The sequence below is a fragment of the Dipteris shenzhenensis genome, chromosome 13 (assembly GCF_047967505.1).
Source record: "Dipteris shenzhenensis isolate YYH24624 ecotype China chromosome 13, Dip_SZ_1.0, whole genome shotgun sequence".
In the NCBI taxonomy this organism is placed as follows: domain Eukaryota; kingdom Viridiplantae; phylum Streptophyta; class Polypodiopsida; order Gleicheniales; family Dipteridaceae; genus Dipteris; species Dipteris shenzhenensis.
Window position 1 is genome coordinate 10,142,629 of NC_141608.1, and position 24,147 is coordinate 10,166,775.

Sequence of the window (24,147 nt, forward strand, 5' to 3'; positions counted from 1 at the left end):
TTCATTCTAAGGTTTTGAAACCTTAGATTTATGCCACATGGTAGTGGATAAGTGTTGACTCCCATTTCTCTCATCGGTTGCAATTTTGGAGTTCCAACAGAAGAGAGATATTTGCAGATTTTCTTGGTGAGTCCAATTATGCAATGGCGCCCATGTTTTGAGGCATCTCAGGTTCTATTTTCAGTAGCATCATTGCCGTGGGACCATGATTTCTTGAGCATACCTTATGCAGATCACTCTGGTTGTAGTTTGAGCCGTGTGCGCTCATTTGTGGTGTGCATTGGGTTGCAGTGGATGATTTATAGGCCATTTGGATGCATTGCGATCCTTATTGGATGCTTTGATAGGCCTAGATTGCCTTGTGGGATGCTATTTTTTATGGACGCTTTGCACATGGATGCTATTTTATGCTGAGGGATAGCTTTGACACATTGCAGGTGATGCACTGATAGTGTTATGCTCTCTTGGATGAGATATTATTGATGCATATGCCCATGGACAGTGTTTATGCTCCTCTTCCATGTCTGAAAAGGAGTTTTTCAACATTAAAAAGTTTGATGGGACAAACTTTTCTTTGTGGAAAGAACAGATAAGGGATGTGCTTATTCAAAAGAAGTAGATTAAACCCTTGGTAGGGATTGAAGCTAAGCCTGCAAATATGTCTGAGGATGATTGGAATGAGTTGGATATATTAGCAAAGTCTACTATTAAACTTCATCTTGCGGAGTCAGTTTATTTCATAGTAGTAAATGAGTAGACTACGGAAGATTTGTGGAAGAAATTGTGTGCCACTTATGCGAAGGAAACTGCCTCTAATAAAGTTTACCTCATGAAGCCGGGTTGTTTGAGCTACAGATGAAGGAAGGGGCCTCCATTGCTTCTCACTTGAATGAATTCAATATTATTTTCAGCCAGATTCAGGCTCAGAAGATGACTTTTGATGCAGAGACTAAGGCAATATTTCTCTTATGTTCATTGCCATCCTCATGGGATACCTTCTGTACAGCTGTCAGTAACTCTGCACTTGGTGGAGCACTGAAATTTGATGATGTTGTGGGTAGCTTGTTGGCCGAGAAGATTATATGGAAGTCTATGGATGGCAACAAGCGGGATGCATGCTTAAATGTGCAAAGGGGCGGATCACAGTTCAGGGGGAAGTCCCAAGAAAGAAGGAAGTCTCATAGCAAATCCAGGGCACGGAACATTGAGTGTTACTGCTGTGGCAAGAAGGGCCATATGAAAAAGGATTGCTACAAGATGAAAAGAGAGCAAAAGGATAAGAAAAAGAATGCAAATTGGGGTGCAAATCAGAAGGAAGAGAGTCCAAGGGAGCACAAAGGAAAAGTGAAGATCGAGGAGATCAATGCAATCACACATGATAGTGACAATGACATTCTCTTCATGTCTAGTTTATCTGCAGAGTTGGTTACCACTTCAGATGATGCATATTCCTAGGATTGGATTTTGGATTCTGGTGCTTCATTCCATGTTACTCCCCATAGGGAATGGTTCTCCACTTATGGCAGTGGAAAGATAGGAATGACTATGCATGTGACATAGTGGGAGTAGGTGACATAAAGTTTTCTTTTGCAAAAGGGTCTGCATTTGTTTTGAAACATGTGAGACATAGATCATACGCAGCCATGATGTAGTGTTCAATGAGAAGAGATGCATAAGGCACCCATGAGGGATGTGGAAATGAGGAGAATCACTTTCCAAGATGTGAATCCACCTGCATATGTTGATAGATAGCAAGCTATCCATGCACCAAATGTGCAAGAAATGGTACCACCAAGTACTCCCACAGATATACAATTAAGGGTAGAGGATGGATCATCTATTGGTTGAAATCATGAGCCAAATGTGGCTGATATGAAGGTAGGGCAGCAAGCTGAAATGCCCTTGAGAAGATCATCTAGAGTGTCTAGATCACCTGATAGGTTTGTTCCAGGGGCAGACTATGTGATGCTTACTGATTGCGGGGAGCCTTCTTGCTACAGAGAGGCTATGATGCGCGAGGATCAACGCAAGTGGAAGTATGCTATGCAATCAGAGATGAGTTCACTTATGAAAAATAAGACTTGGGACTTGGTTTCTTTGCCACATGGAAACAAAGCATTGCCATGTAAATGGGTCTACAAGATGAAGGTCACAGGTGATGATGTGCCTAGGTATAAGGCCCGTTTGGTCGCTAAAGGGTTCAAGCAAGAGAAGGGTGTGGACTTTGATGAGATATTCTCTCCGGTTGTGAAGATGACCACACTTAGATGCATGCTTGGACTAGTGGCAATAGAAGATATGGAGCTTATGCAGATGGATGTCAAGACAAATTTCTTGCATGGGGATCTGCATGAGCAAATTTACATGGTGTAGCCGGAAGGCTTTGAAGAAAAGGGCAAAGAGCATTTAGTTTACAAGCTATAGAAGAGTATCTATGATCTTAAGCAAGTGCCTAGAGAATGGTATCAGAAGTTTGATGCTTTCATTCGGTCCCAGGGTTTTAGAAGGAGAAAATTTGATCACTGCCTCTACACTAAAAGGGCTAAGGATAATAGCCTGATAATCCTGGCACTATATGTGGATGATATTCTATTGGCGAGCAAGAATACTTATGAGCTAGATGCATCAAAGGCCAAGTTGCATGAGGCCTTTGATATGAAGGATTTGGGACTTGCAGATCATATTCTTGGTATGCGCATCATGCATGATCGGAGTAGGAAACTCCTTTGGCTTTCACAGAAGGAGTATGTTACAAAAGTTTTGTAGCATTTCAATATGGAGGGGGGGAAGGCAGTGAGTACTCCATTGCCTCCATATTGAAACTTAGTCATCCAAATAGTCCCAAATCAGATGAGGAAAGGGCCATGATGGCCAAGGTCCTTATGCATTAGTGGTTGGGAGTCTTATGTATGCTATGATAGCTACTAGACCAGACATTGCATTTGCAGTGGGAGTTGTTAGCCGATATATGGCTAATCTAGGAAAGAGGCATTGGGAGGCAGTTAAGTGCATCATGAGGTACATGAAGGGTACCAAGGAGATGTGCATCTGCTTAGGTAGAGGAGACATGCGTGTACTTGGGTACACAGATTCAGACTATGCAGAGGGCATGTGGATAGTAGGAGATCCAGTTCTGGTTATGTGTTCACCTTTGCAGGTGGTGCAGTGTCGTGGATGTCTCGCCCATAGAAGTGTGTTGCTTTGTCTACCACAGAGGCTGAGTATGTTGCAGCCATAGAGGGTTGCAAGGAGGCTATATGGCTTGATTGGCTAGTGGGAGATTTGGGGATTCATACAGGTGTACCGACATTGCATAGTGATTCCATGAGTGCTATTCAGCTAGCACAAAATCTGGTCTTTCATTCAAAGACCAAACATATTGAGGTCAGGTACCATTTCATCACGGAGATACTTGAGGAAAAGCGCATAGAGCTTGTCAAGGTTCATACAGATGATAATTCTACAGATATGCTGATGAAGATTCTACATAGTCAGCGGTTTAAGTATTGTCGTGTATTGATGGGCATTGGATAATATGCTACCTGGTTGTTCTCCCTTAAAGGCACATTGTCCTTTAAGTGGGAGGTTGTGGGGGTTAAAGGTCACTGTGCCTTTACCCCGGTTATGTACAATACTTAAACACATATATAAATGAATGAAAAAGAAGATTAGGGTGTTCTGCACCCACCAAAACTTGTGTGGCTCTCTGTTTCTCTCTCTCCCTCTTCCGTTCTTTCTTCCGTTGAGAGCACTCTCAGCCACCTGCAGAAAAGGTAACAGCTAGTCCTCAACAGCTTGAATCTATGCTTTCCCCATACCTCACTCCAAGTGACAAAGACGAGTTCCTAGAAATGTTCAAAGATTTCCTTCACCTCTTCGCAACTAGCTACCGCTACCTTCGCCATGTGACTGCCATAGAGCACAAGATAGAGCTGAAGCCTGATACAAAGCCTGTGGCTCAGACGTATCGGAGATTAGGGCCCCTATAGACCGATGCTTTGCGCTCAGAGTTGCAAAAACTTATAGAAGCTGGGTTTATTCTTCTGGTTCACAATACTGAATGGGTCTCACTAGTGGTAGTCACCCCAAAGAAAAACAAGTGGCGGGTCTGCATCGACTATAAGAAACTCAATGTAGCCACCAAGAGGGACCATCATCCTCTTTCCTTTCAAGACCTCATTCTTGAGAAGGTAAGTGGTCATGAGATGTATACTTTTTGTGATGGTTACTTCGGGTTTTATCAAATTAGAATTGCAGAGAGGAGGATGTGCTTAAAACCACATTTGCCACACCTTGGGGGACATTTGCATTCAAAGTAATGCCATTTGGCCTCACCAATGCTCCTGCTACCTTTCAAAGATTTATGCAGATGGTGTTTGCTCCTTATTTGGGGGGTTTCTTGGAGGTGTTTTTAGATGATTTCTGTATATTCTTGGCATGTAAGGAGCATGTCATGAAGATTAGGTTGGCCTTCCAAAGGGTCAATTATGCAAATGGCAGTCTCAACCTTGAGAAATGCACCATTGGAGCCACTCAAGGGAGGTTACTGGGACATATTGTCTCATCTGAGGGCATCAAGCCTGAAGGTAGAAGCTATCCTCAAGCTCTCCCCACCAACAACCACACTACAGGTATGATCATTTGTCAATCTAGCAGGATACTATTGCCGCTTCATTGATCAATATGCTGCTTTGACACGACCCATGACTATGCTATTGAAAGATGGGGTTGATTTCTCTTGGAATAAGGATTGTGATCATGGGTTTGCATGATTGAAAACCCTACTATAGTTGTGAGAACAAAGATTTAAGGAATGCCAAAGAGATACTTTTACCGCAAGGAAAAGTCTTGTAGGAGTAGCAAAACGTGAGAGAATTGTAAAGGATGCTTTAAGGAAGGGAGGAGAGGAGGGGGGGAGGAGAGGAGGGGAGGGGGAGAGGAGGGGAAGGGAAGGGAGGAGGGGGAGGAGGAGGAGGAATGTAAACCAATTCAAAATTATTATTTAAACATTTGGGGGAGGATGAGAGGAGGGAAGGAGATGACGGGAGGAGGAGAGGAGGGGAAGGGAGGAGGAGTTAAAAACAAATGATAGTTTCTTCAAAGTATAAATATTACATAGTCACATCATGTCCAATATAAAATGCCCAATGACTAGTCAAAGCTAGCAACTTCACTAGAAAAACTCAAAATTCCTAATGACCCATCTTAAAGGAAACCCTAGAACATCTTAAACTTTTTCTAATGGTACTAAGGGTGGCAATGACAATGATACATGTCTATAATTGATTTGGACAATATTTTGGCATGAAAACACAATGAGGTTGGATACTTAATATGAGAATGCAATAAAGTTAGAGGCTTGCTTAAAACCAGGATAAATTATCAGCGTAAGGTCTTTTTTGTTTCGGACGAGGGGGGATTGGGGCGGTGCTTGGAATGTGAAGATCATGAAATCCATGAACATATAGTATTTTGGTGGCAGCTAACACATGTAAAAGCTTCATGGGCAACTGTACATAAGTTGAATTGTATGAGTTAGCAATTGATGATTTAGCCAGATGATGCCATTGATTGGCCTTGTTGCATAAATGATAAAATTTAAGACAAACTTGCCTAAAGTGTAGACGTCAAAGTAAGGACCTTGTCACTTCTTGTTGGTTCTACCCTCTAACGTAGAAACCAAAGCTGACTAGGACATCCCCATTTCCAAGCAACCCCTCGTTGAGATATTGGACCCTCCACATCTACAATAGACGCGGGAGTAGGTGGCTTCTCAATTGTGATGACTACTAGTGATGAACCTTTCGGTTGTTACTTGCCTACTCCCTACTTTGTTCTCTTGGTCGCCTATTGAAAGAAAAAAGGATTGGTGTTAATAAACATTGTTTTTGAAGTAGGTACTGCCCCATTTGCACAAAAAAGAGATAGAGATGATTAGATAAAGAACAATTCATGTATAATCGTTTAAAGTTGTCACTATAGTAGCACCTTGTTGTTGTGCATTGGTAGTCCTCTAATAGGTGTGCATACTCCTTCAATGTGAATTTCCTTTTTTTAATTACTACCTAATCACTCTTGCATTGCTCTATTTGAGCTTGTTGATTGCTAGTGCTAGTTGCATGAAGTGCAGTGGATAGCAAAATGATGATTGTTGATACCTTAGTAGTGATAGGGTCGATTGTTTCATGATTCTTTTTTGCTTTGTCTTTGAGAGGTTTGCCTTGCCCTATTGGTGCCATTAGAGCAAAGGAATGATGGCTTCATGTGGAATCTTCACAATAAACATGGTGTCCACGCTTGCCCAACAAGTCTTGGGTGCATAGCATTTCTATTAATTAAGGATGATGTGCAAGCAAGTAATTATGACACTCATAGAGTCTGAAGCTTGGGTTGGAGGCTATTGTGTGCAGGGGTGAACATGAGGATCAATTAGTTTACTCCAAAACTTAGGAACCATATAAGCTTCTTCTCGTTTTTTGAATGTAGAATCTGTACATGGTAGCAAAGAGTGTGCCATGTGGTGCTAGGGTGAGTTGCAACAATTGCAATGCTCAATTACAACGTGATTGGCCGGTGAGGGAGTTAGATTCAAAAGATCGTTCAGATATCATACTCAACTGTGGTGACCTGCAAATTCAGCTAGTACACAATCTCACTACCTCACAAGCTGTCTGGGATACACTCCGAGCCACTTATGATCATGTTGATGTCTCTACTCAAATTATGCTCAGCTTGGACTTAAGCTACTCCAAATCAAAGAGAATGACTCAGTTGCGGACTTCATTGATCAATGGCAAGGCTTACTTGATGAAACAGTAAGCGTCGCCTCTCTGTCCCCCTGAATTGCAACAGGTGACCATTTTGCTCTCCATTTGTCACAACCCAGAGTAATTTAGCCGGCCTCTCTCTCCCAGCACTTATCAGACGGATCCTCCAAGAAGACACCATGAGACACAACTCTTCCTCAAATGCTCCTGCGACTCCTGAGGCCTTCTACACATCCACCTGTGAAGCCCGTCATGGTCGCAGATCACGCTTTAGACGGGGTTCCTTTTCTCAAGCAACTGCTCCACCCCTGCTTCCAACCCCATCCTCCACGGGATCCTATAATACATCTCAACAGTTTCCAAGATCTCAGACTTGGAACCGTCAACAAGGATGCGATGGAGCATGGAACCTTACCCCCTCCCCTCGAACCCTGCAAACTTCTCCATCTGATCAGATGTCTTCCCTTTAGCTATTCTGACCTTCTACATTGGTATCAGTTCCAACTGATCACAACGACAACACTTGGTACCTTGATATGGCTGCATCTAAACAGTTGACCTCTCAAAGGTCTTGGTTCGTCCAATACAATGCCTTCTCAGCCCCTCTAATAGTGTTTCTTGGTGATCATTCCGAGCTCGAGGCTCATGGAAAGGGCAACATCGTCCTCAAGTTCTTGAACGGGCAGGAACTTACCATATCTAAGGTACATTACATACTTGTCTTCGCAAGAATCTATTCTCAGTTGTCTCTGCATCCCTTCTTGGTGCCGATATCCACCTACAAGGCAACACATGCAGTAAATCTCTCCCATATCGACTGTAGTTGTCCACACTCCAATAGGTTGTACACGATTGACACCAGTCAACCCCAGCAACTTCATGCCACTGTCGTGTCTACTTCACAAAGTGTTGCACACCTCTGGCACGAACGCTTGGGCCACCCCAATTTTGCTTACCTGCATCGCCTATCAAATGATGGCCCTATAGATGGACTCCCAATGTCCCTCTCCACCACGGATCCCTTCTGCGACCATTGTGTCCTTACGAAACATACCCGAGCCTCCTTCAAAGGACTTGAAGGTCACCGTGCTACTGAGATACTTGCACTAGCACACACTGATATTTGTGGACCCATGTAGGTCCCCTCCCTTGGCGGTGCCGTATATTTCATCACCTTCATCGATGATTTTAGCAGTTTCACAACAACCTACTTCTTACACCACAAAAGCCAAGCCTTTGGATTTTTTCAACAATATCTTCGCCTGGCTAAATGATAGAGTAGTCATCTCCTCAAGGTCCTCTATTCACATAATGGAGGAGAGTACTGCTTTAAAGATTTCACACAATTCCTAAATGATAAAGGGATTGTACATCAACTCACGATGCCTCATACACTAGAGCAGAACCTTGCAACCGAGCGCAAGAACCGCACTCTGGTCGAATCCTCTCGGTCGATGATGCACGCAGCTTCCCTACCCACCCGTTTTTGGGGTGGAGTCATTGCCACTGTAGCTTACCTCAAGAACATCTCAAGCTATGCAAGGAATCAGCGCGTGCAAACACCACAGGACTGAGAGGCGACCAACGCTTCAGCACCTCCGTGTCTTCGGATGTAAAGCATTTTCCTAGGTACCTGATGCCACTTGTTGAGAATTTGACCCCAAATCTCATCATTGCATTTTTATTGGATATGGCCATCCCGAAGGTGTTAAGGCTTATCGATTATTCAACACTACGACACAACGTGTCCTTTACTCTAGAAGCGTGGTCTTGAGAGAATCTGAATGTGGCTCCCTCGCACAAACTCCTCAAGTGGACCCATTCGTTATTGTGGACGATGACGAAGACCCTCCCGTTCAAATACCACTGCGAGTTCCTCCACTAGTCATTGGGGCTGCCAATCATCAATCAATGCATGCACCACCTCCCTTGCATGCCGCCCCGCTCACTCCACATGCACCACAAGGAACTACAGTTGACCAAAGTCAACTGCTTGTCCTCCCACATGGTTGTCTTCCCACCCACCTTAAGCAAAGACTCTTACACGCCGACTATGTGCCTCCACCACAGATGCCTCAGTCGGACCCTCTGCCCACACGAATGGCTCCTTCGACAGAGCACACACCACAAAACCCCGCTGAAGTGAGGCCTCCACCACAGCATCGAATGGATAGCCAGCCTCGCCGATCCACACGATCCAATCGTGGTAAGCCCCCTCGAGATCCAAACTTTGCTCTTGCTACCACTGTTGCCTCTCCAAGTCAATTCCCCTCACCAAATCCTGACCTGCTTGACGACATTCCCTCTGCGGACGATCACATTCCCGTCAATCTTGCTCTCAGTTCCCCTGATGTTGCGCACTGGCAAATCGCCATGCAGAATGAAATCGACTCTCTTCACAAGAGCAAGGCTTGGCAACTAGTCGACCCCCTCGAGGTAAAAAGATCATTGGTTCAAAGTGAGTACTTAAAAGAAAGTTCAATTCTCATGGCAGTCTAGCTAGATATAAAGCACGACTTGGACCTTAAAATGTCTTTAAGGGGAGAGACAGAGATTTGATTATATGTCTGTGTTGCTCTGTGTGTGTGTGTGCGCGCGCGCGTGTGTGTGTTATATGTGTATATATATATACATATATATAGTGGGTATGTGTGTGTGTGTACACATATGTACATAATATATATATATATATATATATAGTGTGTCTATGTATGTGTATACATATGTTCCTTTCATAGCCCTGAACTATCCCCAGAGGCCTTTGTGTATAAACCGGACCTTAAGGTTGAGCTTCCAATAGGCATAGTTCGTGCCATCGAGTTTATCTTCCTTGCTCGTTCCCATAGAACTAATCCACCTCTGCTTGAACCTGACAAGAGCAGCCCTACAAGGCAGAAAATAAGTGAGGAAAGGGGAAGGAAGAGGGGTCAAGGAAGGACAAGACAGGCAGCATTGCTGCCTTCTTCAATAGCTGACCCTTCTGCCTCAAATCACCATGGGCAGGCAACCCCGAACTGCTGCCACAAGTCGCCGTGGGCAGGCTGCTCAGAACTTCCGATCACCTCAGCGTCAAATTGCCTTGTAGAAGAGATTGCTCTGAACTAACAGCTCACGTCGTGGACAGGCTCAGAACCTCCGATCACCTCAACCTCAAATCGCCTTGTAGAAGAGATTGCTCCGAACTAACACCTCACGCCGTGGACAGGCTGCTCCAGACCTCCTTGGACTTCCGCCTCACCTCACCGTGAACCAGCCCTGCAAACAGTGATCAGCCACTTCAAAATGCAGCCAGATCTACATAGCAATGCCTGAGATCTGTGTCAGCTCAACGTGCTCCCTGTCGTGGACAGGCTGCTCCAGACCTCCTTGGACTTCCGCCTCACCTCGCCGTGAACCAGCCCTGCAAACAGTGATCAGCCGCTCCAAAATGCAGCCAGATCTACGTAGCAATGCCTGAGATCTGTGTCAGCTCAACGTGCTCCGTGAGGTCCCTGACATCAATGATGGCAAATGATACTGTGTGTGGGCAAGCGTGCGTGTGTGTGTGTGTGTGTGTGTGAGAGAGAGAGAGAGAGAGAGACAATGATAACTGTATATATGCAGATAAACAGCCTGACGGAGCACACAAGAGGAGATGCTCCAAGTGGGCCCCCTGGAGAAGACAAGTGAATTAGAGGGGACGGGCCTTTTATAGGCCCTCCACCAAGGCTGGTTGGCCATTAAAAAGCCAACCAACTGGCAGACCAGTAGCAGGTCAGGTGGACCCGACCCAAGCAGAGTCAGGTCAGGTCGTTTTGTCCCGACCTGGTTGGGTGCATTCAATTGGCGCTGCAAACAGCAACTAAAGAATAAGCTAGTTTCCAAAACCCATCTGTACTTTGGTACTGGAACTTAGACTTAATGGGCCAGGTTCCTCAAGAAATCAGCAGGAAACAAAAAATTTGAAATAAACGAAAAAGGCCACCAGACTAAAGCCAGCATAACTGCACTCATTCACCCCTTGGGGTCCATCATAATTCCTACAATCATTCAAGAGTTGAAGGATCCCTCATGGGGTCTTTTGTTTAATGTGCAAAACAGTCCTGGTTTACACTCTTTTATAAGGGGACTAAAAGACAATTGTGCTACATGGAAACACTTGTGGCTCATCGAGAAGCCTTCACAGACCAGGCATCATGATCTTATGTTATCCCTGTCCAAGAAGTTTGCCCACATTCTATTCTACTTGCCTTTATGCAGCCCTGATGTGCAACACAACCCTTTGGACGTGTTCCTAACCTTTGCCACAGAGCTTGAGCAACAAGAGAAAAATCGATTTTCCCTAAATATCATATTCAATTGGCATCTGTACTCTGGCAGCATACTTATCCCAGCGTGTTCCCTTAAAGCAATTGAAAATTACTCTGAAATAGATGAAAAAAGGCCACCAGACTAAGACCAGAATAACTGAGCTCATCTACCTCTTGGGGCACATCAAAGTTCCTAGAATCATTTGAGAGATTGAAGGGCCTGCAACAAGTCCAACATAGCAAATAGCAGATGAGTACAAACCAAGACTGGGTTGTGCATTAAACAAAGGGACCCTGGAGGGACGGGGGACTAAGAGACAAATTGTGCAACGTATGACTTGTGGAAACAAGTTCTTTGCTCTTATGGCTCATAGAAAATCTTTTGCAGACACGGAATCATGAGCTTACTGTTATCCATTTCCAAGGAGTTTAAACACCCACTTTCGATTCTACCCAGCAAATGTCCCTTCCCCGGAGTTATAATGCAACTCCCCCAAACCATGAGATGAGATTGCCCCCAGATCCATGCTTTCAATCATATTTGCGCGCCCCTCCCGTCCCCCCCCTTTGTAAGACTAGAATATGTCCGATCATACAAATTCAGATTTTTTGTTGTTCTACAGACCAAAAATCTACACAGAAAATAAAAGATAAAATGAAAGAGAAGAAAAAAGAGGCAAACAAAAGCTTTTATGAAAAACAAAAGGAAGACATACTTAGCAACCAAAGCAACACTTATGTCATTATCAGCGCCCAAGCATAAGCAGCTATATTGGGTTTCTAAAGACCCGCAGAGTCTCTTGGGCAAACCTAGTGCTTACTAAACAAGCATATCATATGATTTTGGCGGTACAAACAGCAACTAGAAATATACATATACCTTCATAAGACTATAATATATCCAATCTTACAAATTAACTTTTTTATGGAACAAGCAAAAGAACAAAGGAAAAAATTTTATATGAGAAAAATACAAAAGAAGATAATTTCCAAAACCCATATGTGTTCTGGTGCCATAATTTAGACCTGTCAGGCCATGTTCCTCAAGAATCAGCCTGCTCACTTAAAACAATCGAAAACTTTGATATTGATAAAAAGGGCACCAGACTAAGACTCCCTATTGAAGCTTTGCATTAGCCTGCAAAGCAACCCCTGTTTCTCTAAGGTTTCTTGTTGATGAAGCTGATGTGATGCTAATGTGAGCCTGAATGCTCCCTTGGTGAGGTTGATGCCTCACTAAAGTGTTCTTCTAGGGCCTCAACAAGAAACCTTAGAGAAACAGGGGATTGCTCTGCATGGGCTAATGCAAAACTTCAATAGGAAGGTCCTCCGTTGTCCTATTCCCCTCCTGCTGTGAAGGTAGTTTTTTGGTATCACACACGTGCAGTTAATCTTGGCTGGAGAACGAAGGCACAACCAAACTCCGTCGAGCACCTCTCCAAGGGCATGTAGTACCAGGACTGATGTGCCAAGTCAAACACGAGAGGAGGCCTGTAGAAGATTTGCAAAGTGGCACCTTTGTCAGAGACTTGTAGCATCTCAAGGGACTTTAGAAAAGCACTGTTCATAATTGAAATTACCTCAACCTTCAGTCAGAAGTTAAAAGAGCGTACATTATAGAAAATACCTGAACTTCCCTCGATGAAATTCCTTTTGAGACGTCATGTAGAAGAGTCCGCCTTTTGACTTGAGAAAGGAACCCCAACCCGGAGAGACAGGTTTCCAGAGATGCTGTGGAGTTCTTGCCACCTCCACCCAGGTGCAACCGGATTGCAGCTCCCACACTCCAAATCCGCGGCAGGTACCACGCGACACAATACAGCCGCCCATTAGCAGTTTTCCTTTGTATTTGAGAAAGGTAGCAGCATTATCTGCGTCAGCATCTTTCGGCAAGAACACGATGCTCCATGCATCATGGAATGCATGATAAGCTGCCAAAGGCTCTGTGGCATGGAAATAACGTTAATCCATTATCATGAAGAAAAAATAAGCATCTGCTAACTTTAGCTCAGAACTGTTGGAGGGGGTGGAGGAGTGGGGATGGCGCCCCACCTTCCAGCAGCCACTCTTGGAGTCAAAAACTTCAAAGTAGGAGAATGTATTCATAAATACATGGGCATGTTGACGGGCGAGAGTAAGCATGATATAGTACCGGCTAGGGTCCTGATAATCAAGTGCCATGCAGATGTTGAGAAACTCGGAGTAGGAGCTCAGTTTAGCCCCGTCAAGGGGAGGGGGGAGCACCTTCACACAACCTGTGAGGCAATTGAAGACGATGACAGAGTAGTAGTCATCGGTGGTAGCACCTGGCCCGGACACAACTGCACACACAAGGCCTCCTGCACTGTCCAGGAGCATGAAGGCATCTATATATGCAAAGTTGCAAATGACGCAAGTAATGTTCATTCCCCAGGGCCATGAGCAAACAGGACACCTACTCCTATTCATGGCCAAGCGACTGCAATCTGCACCGCCGAGTAAAGAAGAGAGTTTGCAATGGTTACGGTGAACAAGAGGAAACGGGAAGAAAGGCCTCTCTTTCTTGCTGCTCATACAGCTGCGGTAGGCCACAAAGTCCCAGCTTTCATAGCGCAATCCAGGTCGGGCCATCAAGAGCCAGTACTCCTGCTCCTCCTCACTCTCTGGATCTGCGCCTCCCTGCAAGATCATTGAATTCCAAGCCTTGCAAACACAGCGGAGCTGACAACACAGGTAGCCGTTTCAGCATGAGGCGGAGGGGCAACCGTTCCATCTCCTGCACCTCCTCCTCCACCTTCGTGCGTTCCTGCTTCCAATTCCGATCGCAACTCGTCGAACTTCTCCTTGCACTACTCCGATCGTCACAGATCTTCCTCCTGCTTGAAGATCCCACACCATCGTCGCCCACTTCTGCTTCGTCAATCCGCCCTCTGATCTTCTTCCTCCTCCATTCCTCCTCCTCGCGCCGATTCCGCCACTTTTTCCTCCTCCATTCCTCCTCCTCCTCGGGCCGAGTGCGCCACTCCCTCTTCCCTCTTGCCATTGCATAGTGGCTTGTCCTCTGCCTCCACCACCTGCGCCGCTCCTCAGTGTCGTCCATCAGGCAGAAGGAGCAAGATGGCCAACGCACACTAAAAGACAGAAACAGTGAGCCACGTGTGCATTCGATTTTGAGACCCAATTTATTTTTATTTTTTTTAAAGCAACGAAGAAAACAAGCGTGCAGCAAGGAAAAGAGGTGAGAGAGCGAGAGAGATGACTAGGAGAAGAGGAGGCTTTTAAAGAAAGGCCACGTTGCCATCACTTAGTCTAAAAACAAGGGCAAAAAGCAACGGAAACAAGGTGAATAAATTCATGTGGCTTGCCAAGATGAGAAAAAAATAGCAGGACTTGAGGTCACATGTTGTGATCGACATACTTCAACATTCTTGCACAAGGTTTGCAGACAACGTTCAAGGGAAATCTTATAACATTCAAACAACGATGGCTTAGACATACCAACTTCTTAAGATCTATCATACCACCGATGTAAGCTGCAATATATCATTGTGCTCTTAAAGTAAATGTACAATAAGCAAGGGTTGAAATTCAAGTAGACCTATGAACTAGCCGATTAATACTTCTTATCAGAGGAAAATACCAGACCTGCAAGGAGGGAGGTTCGCGGGAGGTTTCCAGGTTCGAGAAGGACAAGTGGAGGCTCAAAAGCAGACACGTGAGGATGCGCTCCAAAAGCAGACTGACAGTAGCAAAGGAGGCTCGAGAAGTGAGCAGGGAGGTTCGAAAGGGAGTAGAAGGAGCAGCATGATGATGGCGTGCCACGTGTCATGCATGCAGACTTTGTCGCAATGGTAGAGGCCTAGGTGGCACGCGACGCAGTCACATGCAGTGCCCCAAGGAGACACACATGACGCGTCATGCGTCTCAGTGCAGGGCCCCCGACGAGACACGTGACCCTCGAGATGCCATGCAACCCCCGAGATGCCATGTAACGTTGCGCAACAAAAGAGAGAACTAGGATGCAGTAGGCCACCTAAGGGGAAAGATAGAATGAATTATGAAATTTATAATAAGATGATTTAAATTAACAATGTTTTATATTGAAATGAAAAAAGTAAGTTGAGAATATCAGAATTGTGGGAAGTAGCAAGCTAAGGGTGTCCACTTTTTGTTCACTCCCCAATCCTTAGGAGGTGGAAAAACAATCTTTTTAGCACACAAACATACAAATCTCACCTACTTCCCTATGGATCTAGTCCTTGAAGTCTTTAGACACAACATCACAGATGCTATTGTGCACACAATCGTATAGTCTGATCGAAAATTCGATGCACACACAAAAAATTTCTTTGTATCACACGGCATGGTTCTAGGGCGGTCACACCTTTGTCACAAACAGAAAGTGTCATATTAAATTCTGAATTTCTCACTCATTTTAGATTAAATGTTATTGAAACTTTGTAGGTGGTCTCTTTACATTATGTAGAGCTGAACTTGATTTATTGGTAATTATTTGAATGATTTATCTAATTATAAATAATTATCTATAATAAATAAAGTTATAAAATACATGCATTTTAGTAGCACACCACATTTTTTTAGTATTTTGAATAATTAAGCAAATCCAATTCGGTGGAAGGTTAGTAGGCACATAAGGGTGTGTGGTTCAATCATTAAATCCCAAATCCAATGGTCAGATTTAGGAAGATTGAAGTTTAATTTTTACTTTTACTCCTTAGAGGATCAACAAAGAATATTAAAAATAAATCTAGTAATTCTCAAACATGACCAAACATTTCAAAAATGTCAATATTTTTAGTCCTCTGCATGATGAATAAAAGGAAAAAAATTTGGTTAAATTTGAGTAAGGGAAATGTACAATATGACCTCCAAGAGTGAAATCTCCCTTTTATGGGGGGAAAAGGGCCACCCAAGCCTAATACCAAGATAAGGTAGGCTTGGTATTAGGCTTGGTGAGGTAGGCTAGGAGCATCATCGACCTTAGTGGCAAGCCTTTGGAGTGTGCATCCTGCCCATATGGAAGGCTGAGTCATCTATTTTTGCCACGTTAGACCACATGGTGCCATGTCATCAAGGTGATGTGACATCACTCCTTGCCATGTCACCTTAGATTGCCACACATGGTGCCACATTAGCCACATGTGCCACCTCATCATTCCACATCATAGGAACTCTTGGAGCCATGTCATCACACCTTGCCACCTTGGCATAGCTTGTGAACATTGCCACGTCACCAACCCTCCACCTCAATTTGCCATGTCAATCTACCACCTCATGAATGCCAACTCATCATGGCACATCACATTTCCACGTCATGGAGGAGACTCATCCACACCATATTGCCACATCATCACCATGCATGGCGCCACATCAGCCACATGTATACACATCATGATGATGGCGAGCCACATCATCAACATGCATGGTAAGTTATATAATGCATAGAATACCACGATCGAGGTTTATGACCACGATGTGCGTGAGGCATAGAATACCACGATCGAGGTTTATGACCGAGGCATAGAATACCTCGATCGAGGTTTATGACCGCGATGTGCGTGACGCATAGAATACCTCGATCGAGGTTAATGACCATGGTGTGCCTGAGGCATAGAATACCTCGATCGAGGTTTATGACCACGATCGAGGTATTTGGAGGTATTTGGAAATGGCAAAATAATCAAATGACAAATCAAATTGTCATGGTTTATGACCACGATCGAGGTATTTGGAGTAGACCACAAAAATTAGTTTTAAAACAAAATCCAACGTAATTTTAGTAGCCAATTATATTCAATCTTAGCACCTTCTCCACCAATAATAATCAAGAGCAATCTAGTGGATGAGTAAGAACAATCTAGTGGATGAGTTGAGGCTCTCTATAAGACACCACGTTTTGGTTCATTTCACCCATTCTTAGCCATTCTTTCCTCCCCATCACTTTGTCACACCTTCCATCCTACTTTCATTGAGAATGGGTTCTCAAAGCCTTAGAGCTAGTAGACGTGAAAGATGAAGGAACCCCCCCCCAAATCTCATTGACGAGGAGCCCAAGCGAAAGGCTTGTGACTGCAAGAGAGCCTCTAGAGCTAGAGCTCGCGCTGCCACCACTGATCCACCTTACCTCTACATCCCACCTCCACCTCCACCTCCACCTCCACCCCCACCCCCACCCCCACCCCCACCTTCATTGTCCCCCCCTCCACATCCTCATCCGCTCCCCTACCTCCAACAGCCTCCGCCCTTCCCCTAGCCACCTACATTTTTCCCTCCACCACTACCTCTTCCCCCTCCACCCTCCCCTCTCCCCCTCCCCCTCCCCCTTCCCCTTCCCCTTCCCCTCCCCCTCCCCCCCTTCCCCTTGGCGCCTCCCTTCCCCCCTCCACCCTACCATCTCCCATTGATCCCCTTGCCCCACCTTGCAGCAGCAGTGTTGCTTCACTATGTGACTTGCCGAAGTCCACTATCCATCGTCGTACTAGCAAGATTGTGCAGTCTTTTTGTGGTGCCGTCACGCCAACTTCGTAGTCTGCTCTTCTCACGTCCCTGATTGATCACCCTACCTTGGTAGAGTGTAGGAGGCTTGCTGGTCTTAGTACACGTAGAGATAGGATTGTATGTAGTGAGGTCCTTAGCAGTGTTCGACGTTCCTATGCTTCTATTAAGCATAGGAACTCCAGTGATGCCTTGGCAGCCATTAGTAGACGTCATATGACAGGCCATGTTATACCGCTTCACGTGTTCTTCAAATTGCACCGCGCACATTGCGAGTAGGCATGATTAGGAGGCAGAGTCTAGAGGATAGTGAGACTAATGCTCTTTGGGCTTCGAGTGGTCGTGCACCTCGCAGCGATCAATTGTTGGATGATTCCACTAGGTCCTTCATACAACAGTTTTGGGAGGAGCGTTGCAGAGCATCCCCGGTGTTCAAGAAGGCATTGTGGAAGAGGGTGTCACCTGGTGTGTACATTGAGCATGGTGCATGTTTTTTGGAGTGTACCCAGACTGAGTTGTACACTCAATTTGTAGAGGCACACCCGGAGTTCAGGATTGGGCAGAGGTCATTTAAGCGATGCAGGCCATGGTTTGTGCGATGCTCTCAAGAGCGTGACACATGCTGTTGTCGCTACCATGTGGATTTTGGATTGATGTATGACGTATTCCGTTCCCTTGATGGTCATAGGGGAGTGATTCCTACTAGCCCTCGCGACTTCATTCATTCCATATTGTGTACACGAGATGGCGATGCTTTATTACACTCCCTTGATTGTGTGGAAGCTAGGTGTACTTTGTGTGGTGACTTTGCTAGAGTGCCACGAGTTGCACTAGATACTTGTGATGTGCAGATGGTTCATAAGCAGCAGTATGAGTACAGTACCCTGACATTAGATGGTGGTGCACAGTCGAGGAGGTTGCAGCTTGTGGGGAAGGAGACACCACGTGTTGTATTCATTGACAGTTTTTTAGGGAAGCTATACCACTACATATGCCACTCGCACACTGCGAAGTGGGAGGATCGTCAATTCCGTGCATATTTGAGGACATTTCCTATAGGGGTGGTTGTCTCAGTGGTGGACTTTGCGGAGAATTATACCTTTGCACCACAGCATGAGATCCAATCGGAGTATTATTTCTCTGAACAGGTGACGTGTGATTGAGTTATTGGTTTTTTTATGGCCTCATTATATTGAATTATTTCAATAGTCATATTTTTTTTCAATGCCATATTGCAAGTTGCTATATTTGTGCACATTAGCTATCGTCATGCATAGGCTCATGTGGATGGCATTGATAGCACCATGGACTCACGCGTCATTGTGTGAGAGTATCACTTCTACATTAGTGATGATCGATCGCATGATGCCCATTTTGTACAGCATCGCTTCACTTTGCATGATAGTTTCTTGAGGGATCATGGTGTCACATGGCAGCGGCACTGGATCTGGTCAGACAGTTGTGGTGATTAGTTCAAATCTGCTAGACAGTTTTATTGGTTCTGCAAATAGCACCGTGAGACAGGCATTCCGATCACATGGAGCTACTTCGAGACAGAGCACGATAAGGGAGAGCACGATGGTGCAGGTGCTTGTGTGAAGCGTGCTTTGCGTCGATACCAGTTGCATCACAGTGCCGATCGCTTCAAGGATGCACATGATGTGGTATGGTGGTACAGCCACCACTAGTGTGTGGGGGTTAAAGGTCACTGTGCCTTTACCTCGGTTATGTACAATACTCAAACACATATATAAATGAATGAAAAAAAAGATTAGGGTGTTCTGCACCCACCAAAACTTATGTGGCTCTCTGTTTCTCTCTCTCCGTCTTTCGTTCTTGCTTCCGTTGAGAGCACTCTCAACTGGTATTAGAGCCCGGGTGATCTAGCTGAGCGTGCGTGAATGGTTAGAAGCTCAGCAACTCTATGGAAGGAAGAAGAAGCTCTGTGGGAAGCTTTGTGGGTGACTTTACTTGCATCCGAGTCAGTAGAGACCTTGCAGGAACCTTTGGAAAACTCACTTTTTTTGAGAGCCTGTTAAGTGTTTTTAAAGAAAAAGTCGTTTTTTGAGCTTTTCCATATTCCATTCGATGACAGAGACTCCATATTGACTTGTAGAGGCAACTATTGCATCCTTTTGGTATCCACTTTACTTCAGGAGCTTGGAAACACCTTCATTCTTGAATCTGGGATCATTTCATTGGATTCTGACTCACTGTGTCAGTTTCTGTGTTGTTTTGCCCAAACTTTCGGTGGACTCAGGAGGTCCTAAAACTTCTATGTTGCTCATCATTCGCACTCCAGTGGAGTCTATAAGCAGTTCTGTTACCAAAAACGTTTTTCAGTCCGTGTGTTGAACCCAATGATTGAGACCACGGTTTCCAAAACCGTCTGTCCCATTACATTCCGGATGCCTAAAAACCTCTACTTGTCAGTTCTTGCATGATTCGGTGGATTATTTTCAGAGTTATAGATCTCTGTGTATTGGATTTCGTCTCTCTGTTATGCATTTTTCATTATAAGGTTTTGAAACCTTAGATTTATGCCACATGGCAGTGGATAAGTGTTGACTCCCATTTCTCACTCATTGGTTGGGATTTTGGAGTTTCGGTAGAAGAGAGATATTTGCAGATTTTCTTGATGAGTCCGATTATGCAATGGCACCCATGTTTTGAGGCATCTCAAGTTCTATTTTCGAGAATGGTCATTACCGTGGGACCATGATTTCTTGAGCATACCTTATGCAGATTACTCTGGTTGCAGTAGTTTGAGCAGTGTGCGCTCATTCATGGTGTACATTGGGTTGCAGTGGATGATTTATAGGCCATTTGGATGCATTGCGATCCTTATTGGATGTGCTGATAGGCCCAGATTGCCTTCTGGGATGCTATTTTTATGGACGCTTTGCACATGGATGCTATATTATGCTAAGGGACATCTTTGACACATTGCAGGTGATGCACTAATAGTGTTATGCTCTCTTGAATGAGATATTATTGATGCATATACCCATGGACGGTGTTTATGCTTAAGCCATTTGGTACTTATTGGCATTTTGGATTACCATTATAGTTGGCATTTTTCTTTTGGGCCAGGTTTGCTCATACGGATGCATAGTATATGCACATGAGTCAGGTGCATCTTTTGAGCTTTGAGTTTTGGTGATATTTCACTCTATTGTGGCATACACATTTGGATGCACCTAGTATTTGGTGTGATTCTCTCTTGCAGGCATTAGCATTTGGGATTTTTTGCTTCATTGCATCATGGCATCCTCTTCCATGTCTAAAAAGGAGTTTTTTAGCATTAAAAAGTTTGATGGGACAAACTTTTCTTTGTGGAAAGAAGAAATAAGGGATGTGCTTATTCAAAAGAAGCAGATTAAACCCTTGGCAGGGATTGAAGCTAAGCCTGCAAATATGTCTGAGGATGATTGGAATGAGTTGGATGCATTAGCAAAATCTACTATTAGACTTCATCTTGCAGAGTCAGTTTTTCGCAATAGTAAATGAGCAGACTATGGAAGATTTGTGGAAGAAACTTTGTGCCACTTATCAGAAGGAAACTGCCTCTAATAAAGTTTACCTCATGAAGAGGTTGTTTGAGCTGCAGATGAAGGAAGGAGTCTCCATTGCTTCTCACTTGAATGAATTCAATATTATTTTCAGCCAGCTTCAGGCTCAGAAGATGAATTTTGATGCAGAGACTAAGGCAATATTTCTCTTATGTTCATTGCCATCCTCATGGGATACCTTCCGTACAGCTTTCAGTAACTCTGCACCTAGTGGAGTACTGAAATTTGATGATGTTGTGCGTAGCTTGTTGGCCGAGGAGATTAGACGCAAGTCTATGAACAGCAGCAAGTAGGATGCAGCCTTAAATGTGCAAAGGCGCAGATCACAGTTTAGGGGGAAGTCCCAAGAAAGAGGGAAGTCTCATAGCAAATCTAGGGCACGGAACATTGAGTGTTACCACTGTGATAAGAAGGACCATATGAAAAAGGATTGCTACAAGCTGAAAAGAGAGCAAAAGGATAAGAAAAAGAATGCAAATTGGGGTGCAAATCAGAAGGAAGAGAGTCCAAGGGAGGACAAAGGAAAAGTGAAGATTGAGGAGATCAATGCAGTCACACATGATAGTGACAATGATATTCTCTTCATGTCTAGTTTATCTGCAGAGTTGCTTACCACTTCAGATGATGCATATTCCCAGGATTGGATTTTGGATTCTGGTGCTTCATTCCATGTTACTCCCCATAGGGAATGGTTCTCCACTTATGACAGTGGAAAGACAGATTGTGTGCATCTTGGAAATGACTATGCATGTGACATAGTCGGAGTAGGTGACATAAAGTTTTCTTTTGCAAATGGGTCTCCATTTATTTTGAAACATGTGAGACATGTGCCTAAGTTGACCAAGAGTCTTATTTCAGTGGGTCAGCTAGATGATGCTGGTTTTCACACCACTTTTGGCTTTCAGAGTTGGAAAATTTAGAAGGGCTCTATGCTTTTGGCTAGGGGTGCCAAGTGTGGGACTTTGTATCCCTTACATGTATCAGGGGTATTTGATCATGTTGTTGCAATAACCGAGTAGCCAAGCACTTCTTTGTGGCATTGCAGGTTGGGACACATGAGTTAGAATGGAATGAAACTCTTATGCAGTTTGGGTTATGTACCGCATTTGAGTTTCTCTGATTTTGAATTTTGTGAGCACTGTCTCTATGGGAAGAAGACTAAATTAGCCCATAAAAGAAGGGGAAAGAAAGAGTTTGAAAAGCTTGATTTGGTGCATTCAGATGTATGTGGTCCCACGCCTACATGGTCATTAGGCGAGGCTAAATACTTTGTGACATTCATTGATGATGCAACTAGGAAAGTGTGGGCTTATGCTATAGCTCAGAAGAGTGATGTGTTCCAAGTATTTCAGAAATGGCAGGCCTTGGTTGAGAATCAGTCAGGTAGAATGCTTAAATGCCTACAGACCTGACAATGGTGGAGAGTATCTCTCTCATAAATTTCAGCATTTTTGTGATACACGTGGGATTAAGAGGGAGCTCACATCGCCTCATACTCCAAAGCAAAATCCAGTTGCAGAAAAGATGAATCGTACCATTCAAGAAAGGTTGCAATGGATGCTTTCCAATGCAAGTCTTTCTGGTGGTTTTTGGGCTAAGGCAATGAAGACTGCAGTGCATGTGATTAATAGATCACGTAGTAAGAGTTTGGATGGTGGTATTCCTGAAGAGGCATGGAGTGGAAAGAAGCCCTCTTACTCTCATTTGCGTATATTTGGGTGTGAGGCATATGCACATGTGCCAAAAGAGCTTCGAAAGAAGCTAGATCCTAAGTCTAGGAAATGCATCTTTCTGGGTTATGGTGAAAGTGGAGAGATGGGCTATCGTCTCTGGGATCCAAAAGCGAAGAAGATCATATGCAGCCATGATGTAGTCTTCAATGAGAAGAAGATGCATAAGGCACCCATGAGGGATGTGGAAATGAGGAGAATCACTTTCCAGGATGTGAATCCACCTGCATATGTTGATAGACAGCAAGCTGTCCATGCACCAAATGTGCAAGAAACAGTATCATCAAGTACTCCCACAGGTATACAATCAAGGGTAGATGATGGATCATCTATTGGTTGAAATAATGAGCCAAATGTGGCTGGTATGCAGGTGGGACAGCAAGCTGAAATGCCCTTGAGAAGATCATCTAGAGTGTCTAGACCGCTTGATAGGTTTGTTCCAAGGGTAGACTATGTGATGCTTACTGATTACGGGGAGCCTTCTTGCTACAGAGAGGCTATGATGCGCGAGGATCAACGCAAGTGGGAGTATGCTATGCAATCAGAGATGAGTTCACTTATGAAGAATAAGACTTGGGACTTGGTTTCTTTGCCACATGGAAAGAAAGCATTGCCATGTAAATGGGTCTACAAGATGAAGGTCACAGGTGACGATGTGCCTAGGTACAAGGCCCGTTTAGTCACTAAAGGATTCAAGCAAGAGAAGGGTGTGGACTTTGATGAGATATTCTCTCTAGTTGTGAAGATCACCACACTTAGATGCATGCTTGGACTAGTGCCAGCAGAAGATATGGAGCTTATGCAGATGGATGTCAAGACAGCTTTCTTGCATGGGGATTTGCATGAGGAAATTTACATGGTGCAACTGGAAGGCTTTGAAGAAAAGGGCAAAGAGCATTTCGTTTGCAAGATGAAGGAGAGTCTCTATGGTCTTAAGCAAGAGCCTAGAGAATGGTATTAGAAGTTTGATGCTTTCATTCGGTCCTAGGGTTTTAGAAGGAGTGAAATTGATCACTGCCTCTACACTAAAAGGGCTAAGGATAATAGCCTGTTACTCCTGACACTCTATGTGGATGATATGCTATTGGCTAGCAAGAATACTTATGAGCTAGATGCATCAAAGGCCAAGTTGCATGAGGCCTTTGATATGAAAGATTTGGGACTTTCACGTCATATTCTTGGTATGCGCATCATGCGTGATCGGAGTAGGAAACTCCTTTGGCTTTGACAGAAGGAGTATGTTACAAAAGTATTGCAGCATTTCAATATGGAGGGGGGGAAGGTAGTGAGTACT

At 44.3% G+C, this 24,147-nt stretch overlaps 1 pseudogene across 1 annotated transcript; it reads right to left on the reverse strand.

The window, feature by feature from the left end:
* Positions 1-12,057: 12,057 nt before the first annotated feature.
* On the reverse strand, positions 12,058-14,124 carry LOC147895005 (uncharacterized; annotated as a pseudogene). The gene is made up of 2 exons (XR_015542021.1): positions 12,684-14,124; positions 12,058-12,547 (listed from the first exon to the last, which is right to left on the reverse strand). The product of XR_015542021.1 is annotated as an uncharacterized LOC147895005 (transcript).
* Positions 14,125-24,147: the final 10,023 nt, after the last annotated feature.